The sequence below is a fragment of the Gavialis gangeticus genome, unplaced genomic scaffold (assembly GCF_001723915.1).
Source record: "Gavialis gangeticus isolate Ggan-Ray unplaced genomic scaffold, GavGan_comp1, whole genome shotgun sequence".
NCBI lineage: Eukaryota > Metazoa > Chordata > Crocodylia > Gavialidae > Gavialis > Gavialis gangeticus.
The window spans coordinates 172300536-172306816 of record NW_017729032.1 but is presented as its reverse complement, the minus strand read 5'-3'; the positions used below and the strand labels follow the sequence as shown (position 1 = coordinate 172306816).

At 40.4% G+C, this 6281-nt stretch overlaps 1 long non-coding RNA gene across 1 annotated transcript in view; it reads right to left on the bottom strand.

Annotated features, from left to right (window-relative positions):
• The window catches only part of LOC109302416, a 34410-nt gene that overhangs the window by 16985 nt on the left and 11144 nt on the right, over positions 1-6281 (bottom strand). The window contains exon 2 of the long non-coding RNA XR_002098754.1: positions 5314-5420. This is a non-coding gene — a long non-coding RNA (uncharacterized LOC109302416). The remainder of the gene's footprint in view (positions 1-5313; positions 5421-6281) is intronic.

Here is a 6281-nt window from a genome sequence, read left to right as displayed (position 1 = left end):
GTTTTATGCAAACTAAAATTAACTGTTTAAAAGTTGTAAGTCAATGTTCATGCTTCATTTTGCAATATATATTCCAGAACAGAAACTTTTCTGCTCTTTGCAATGAAAAAAATGTTTATTTGGTGCCAAAGCACACAGATAGCTTATATGCTACTATAAGAAGGTAAGAGGAATAGGGCTGTTTCTGAGGGAATAAAAGCCTCTTTTACATCCTGGACTCTCTCACATAGGCTTCTAATAATTTTAAACTACCCTGGTGCTTTACAGGCAATAAAAAACAGCCTCTCCTTTAAGTCTCCCCTAAAAAAAAGCCCTAAAACTAACAAAACTGTTTTTTTTCTTCTGCACACTGTGTAATTTTAAGACTGTTTTTAAACTAAACACTCCTGCTTCAGAAGAAATTACAACCACCTTCTAGTCTCAAAGGCAGTTGGTAGTACATCCACGTTTTTAAAAGTAAGTGTTGCAGCAATTTCTGTAAGAGGCTGAGCAATTCTGTCCACATTTCTCCTTCAATTAAGCTCTTAATTTCATCGGAAAAGATAGTGATGAGAGGAGTTTAAGCAATGGGGAGGGGGTAGAACATGAGAATTGAGCAAATGTTGCCACTTGAATAATGCTTCCCAAAGATCAATATTAGTTAATATTAAGTAGCACTGAAGAAGACAGCAGGAAGTTTGGAGGTACCTTGACCTGAGATTACAAGTACAAGAGTCTTTCAAATAATTTGATTTAGATAAAATCTAGATTGTTAATCTAAGTATCCAATTAATGGAATTTAGGCAACTGAGTTGCAAAAAGTGACATGGAATACCCCTACTCCAGCCTTGGGAAGCCTTAGGAAGCAGGGGCCTTGTGTGCAGGGAAAAGGAGAGCTGGGAAATCAGTTTTTCTCATGAGATAAATCTATAAACTGTAATGTCCCTACTCTAACACCCACCAAACCTTTTTGTACTTTAAATTAATTTGAGACGTACTCCACTGAAAAACAATTAATATAAAGGGTGGGTGAGTTGTCCCACTCCTCCTCCTGCTCACTTCATTTTGTGACCCAGACTTAAGGATCAGATGAAAGCATATTGCAAAAGTAAATTCATTAATGAAATTTCAGAGACTTGAACAGGGTGCAATAGAATTATATTTAGGTGCCTAAGTTCACTAACATCTCATCCTTGGTACCTTCTTTGGTACCTTTGTTTTGGTACCTAAACTTAAGCTTCTACACATGTGTGGTAATATCTCATTCTGAGCAGGTAGATACTTAGCTCCTGCCTCAGCTGTGTTGTGATTTAGTTACAAAGTGGAGGGGTGTATAAACTTGCCCAGGTTCTTGGAGGAGGCTGCTCTATTAGAAGTGCTCAGACCACACATAATCAACATTCAGAGGACTGAGTTCGGTATACAAAGCAGCATCCACAGTCACTTTCACTCAGAAACAGAGCTGGCAGAGGAAGAATTGATGCCCATCTCCTAGCTTAGTGGTTGGAGCACTTACCAAAGAGGTGGGAAACCTGCAGACTGAGTGGTTCTCACTTTGTCTCCTACTTCCCAGGTGAGTGCTCTAACCACTAACTTACAGTTGGAGAAGCACCTTCCACTCCTCTTGTTGAAGCTTGGCTATGGTGAAACCTGGAATGCAAGAGCCATAATGCCAGAAGGAAATGAAGCAAGAAGGGGGCCTAATTGTGTAGCCACAGCTAGGACACTTTGGTGGGAGAAGAAAACCCTAGATTTTGGTCACGCCTTCTGATATTTTACATTAGACAGTAATTAGATTTTTTTAAAAAGTGAAACAAATTATACCCCCCAGAATAATTCTGAAAACAGAATGATCTAGCCCAGAAGAAATTAAAAGTAGCCATCTTAGTGTGACGCCAGTGAAGACTCTCAAGCAGGCAAGCAAATTGTTTTGTACCCAGCACTGAAGTAAGACACCAATGTTACATTCATCTCAGAGCATAGCACGTGCAAGGTGACCATGTTGTTGTACCACTACTGCACTGTCAGTATGGTGCTTTGATGCTATACATATGCTCTGGGTGCCATTATTATCCCAGGTCACTCCCATGAGGGTAGAGCTAAGCTAGGTTGAATAGTGTAACTACGCACTTCAAACTGAAAACACAAATATTTGAGTGTTCAATTAATATGTGACCTTCAGCTTACCTTCAACAAGATGATGTTTGTATTTGCTAAATACTTAGTAAACATTAATAAGACATAGAGAGTTTGTCTCCCTTCCTACGTGGATTCCTACTTTTGTGCTTCTGCTATGATGCACAGAGCCTTCGCTGGAGGAATGAAGATGTGAAAGGTGGGTGATAAGGAGAGCAAAGTCATTCATTGTAGGGAGGGAGAAGCACATAATGGGACATTTAAGTTTCCTTCCAGTAGATCTCCTAAGACCTAGGAGAGTGTACTTAGTCCAGAAGTCAGTCCTCTTCATTCCCCACTGGCATACTTCTCAGACAGTCAAAAAGCCTGAGGCTGAATCAGTTGAAACTAGGCAGCATCCTGTAAGCTGTGTAGGTTGAACTGATAACCAACTGAACTGACATTCAGTTTTTAGTTGAGAAAAGCAGGGGGTGGGGGGGAGGTCTGCACTGACCCAGGTCAGTAGACAGGGGGTACAACAACACATCTCCCAGGTCTGCTGGCCATTGCTAGCCCAGCCAAATGTCCCCAAACCCTGCTGTCCCACCACATGGGGTTCAGAAGCCCCCTGTCTTGATACTGGTCAACCTTAGGGGAGCCCTCCCCCCCCCCTCAAGGAGGCTCCACAGCCCAGTTAAGCCTGATACTACATCCAAGCAGGTTTATCTTAAACCAGTTTTGGTAATTTCGAAACTGGTTTATGTGCACGGAACTTCTGTTCTGTTACATGTTTAAACCAGTTTCTTATTACTTAAACCAGTTTATGTGTAACTTCTGTCCCTAGCCCTGCAGAAGACAAATGGACAAAAATAGGATGCTACATCTTTATTTAGCCCAAGGGGGTTTACTGGGAGACCTTCTCCACAAAGGCCACAAGTGGAACTTCTACTCCCAAGCCATAAGAATCTTACAAGGGTCCTTCATCCTCCTACCACAATTCTCAATCATGAAAAAACTTAGGGAAACATGGATCTTTGTGTGGATAGAGGGAGAGCTGGGGAATCAGTTTTCCCTTTGAGATAACTCTAAGGCCAGGGATAGAAAATACACATAAATTGGCATAAGTGATCAGAAACTGATTCAAATCTGCAACAGAACACAAGATCAGTGCACATAAACTGCTTTCAAAATGGCTAAAACAGGTTTAAGATAAACCTGGATGGATATAGTATCAGACTTAACTGATTTAGGTTAAATTGGTTCATTGAACTTCTGTCTCAGATCGCCTTCAGATTCAAGTTAACTCATAGCCCCCCAGCATCCCACAATGCTTTGCATTGCCCTGCAAATCCTGCCTTGAAGTGTGGCTGGGCTAGCCTTGGTCCAAGCTGTCTGCTCCAGCTGAGCAGGAAGGAGTGCTTTGGTGCCCCCCAACTTCTGGCCTAAGCCACTGCAGGCATGTGGCTGCATTTCTGGACTCAACAGTGAATGTCTGTTCACTTGCTTATCAGTTCAATCTACACAATTTAGACGAATCTGTAAAGCTTGAATTGATTCAGCTTTGGGATTTTTGACTATCTGTACTTAGCCTAAAATGTTTAATGTCCTACTTGTATAACTCAAGCCAGGATCTAGCAAATACCATAAGAATTTTCTGACTGAGTTTTTGGAAAGAATTTTCTGGATTATTCTGAGAGCTTTTTATGGAAACAGGTTAGAATAAATTGATTTCAATGAAACTATTTGTGCAACTAAAGAGTCCCCAAATGAGTAAGTTTTCACCATTGGCTTTTATTCCAGAAGAACTCATATTTTAGAATTTTTGTGACATACGATAGATTTCTCTCTCTTTTTGTCACAAAAGGTTTTTTTAAATATTAGATAAGACCAAAGTAAAGACTCAGCAGTTAGGGCTAGAAGAAGTTATCAACTTCAGCCCCTCTGTATGTATTAAGCGTTTATCTGTTACGGTGTTCTGAGCATATAATCTAATCTTTCTTTAAGCATTTCCTCTGATGATGTCTCTGTGGCTTCACTTGGCAGGTGCTTCCATTGACTAAGAGCTCTCATTAGGACGCTTTTCCTGGCACCTAATCTAAACTTGCTCCATTTTAGGTGAAGAGCATCAGTTCTTTTACTATGTCCTTTGGCAGCCTTGTACAAGTCTTCCTCCTCTTCCATCTTGTTTCCTTTCAAACAGTATGTATATAGAGCATTTATATGTCCTAACTTGTTTGTCTCCTTTTCACCTTGTTTCTCATGTTTCATGTCTTTCATCTTTCTCACTGTGGTTGCTTTTCTTTCCTTTCTCTTTTCTCTCTACTTTTATAATGAGGTGCCCAAAGCTGTGTGAAGTATTTTTGCATAAGGCATCACCAGTGACAAGAATACATGAATTACCACTTTTCTGCTCTTAAGGACAATACTCCCACATATAAGTTGTTTTTACATGTACTCCAGGGATGTGTGTGTGGGGCAGGTGGGGGAGGACCTGCTTTAATGACAGTTGCTACAAGAGCTGCTCTAATTAAAGTGCCTGGATTGTCTCACATATCGGCATCCCCATGCTTCAAAATGGCAGCAGGGGCACTTTATCTAAAGCTTGTCAAATCAGCTTTAGATAAAGTGCCTTTTCCACCATTTTGAAGCACAGGGATGCTGGCTGTGGCTCTGGATCATACTCCGGAGGCTGGCTGGATTGTGATAATTACCACACTCCAGAGTGCAGAGCAGCCTCCCTGCTCATGTACCCCATATACTCTCCACATAGCATTATTTTCTTTTGCTTGACTTCAGACAAACAAAGCTAATTATCTCTCATTACTCTTTCTGATTAGTTTGTCAAGACTAAAATCTAAGATTGGAATGATACTAATTGTTTTTCCTGATTTCTGGATCTGGAAACTATCCACCATGCATTCAAGAATTCACAAGATTATAATTTACACATTATACAATGAATTCCTCCCTTTTCACTTACATTTTTTACTCAGATGTCTGTGACAACATATGATATGAATTGTTCATTTTTTTCTTTTTCTGTATCACGTTAATTCAAAAAGATTTGTTTGTTGACTTTTCTTTTCAAAAGCTAATTGTTATGTCAGTAAAAAGTACAATAATTTAGAAATAAAGAGCTACCATTCCATAACTGTACAAGCATATGCTCTCTCTTTCTCTCATTTATCAATAATACCAAGTCCCAAGGTCTTTACTCACCCAGCATTCCACTGCTTTGACCCAACTGGCCCAGAGATGAACTCTCCAATGCAGTCAGCGAAATTATGTCAGCATCCTGTAGGAGTGTGCTTGTTGTGGCACTCATTCTAAATGGATAAGTCCAAATGAATCAAAGATGCATAAGCTCACTTAATTAGATGCTATGGAAGGACGTGTAGAGAGCAACTATCAAATAGGAGTGATTTAAATACACAATACAGGAAAGGGGGAAAGTGGAAAAGGAATGACAGGACAGTGCTGAGAGAGGCAGAGGTTCTGGAGAGAACAACAAAGCAATAAAACCATAGGGACATAAAAGCTAGCCCAGGTAATGCGATAATCATCCATAGTCCCTGTTTAGACCATACTTAACACAATCCAGCCTGTGGATGATTTCTTTTTTGGATTCCAGTCAATTTTTAAAATTCTGTTTTTCAAAAACAACTATTCTAAGGCCAGAGATGGAACGTCCATGGAGGCTAAAATATTTTGCCACAGGCTTTTGTCTATTTCTGGACATGATATCAGCTCAGTGGCCATTCATTCTGTCATATAGGGATCACCCTGTCTATCCAAAGCAGACAGCAGATGATCACTATGAGTAGGTGATGCAGTATATGACATTGGTAGAGAAGCAGGTGACCGAATCTCAGATGTTATTATTTGGGGGCGTCTTTACATGTGTTCTACAGTGGGGAGGTGCTTTAATTACAGCAGGACCTGCTGTAATTAAAGCATCCACAGCATCTCATCAATTCAGTGTCCCATGCTTCAAAATGGTAGCGGAGGGCACTTTAACTAAAACTTGTTTGATGAGCTTTAGTTAAAGTGCCATCACTGCCATTTTGAAGTGTGGAGATGCTGAATAAATGTGACACTGAGGCTGCTGGTGCATTTTAATTGGCATGCTTCTCAAGCAAATCCTAGGATGTCATTTTTCCCTTGTACTCGGCCTTGGTGAGGCTGCA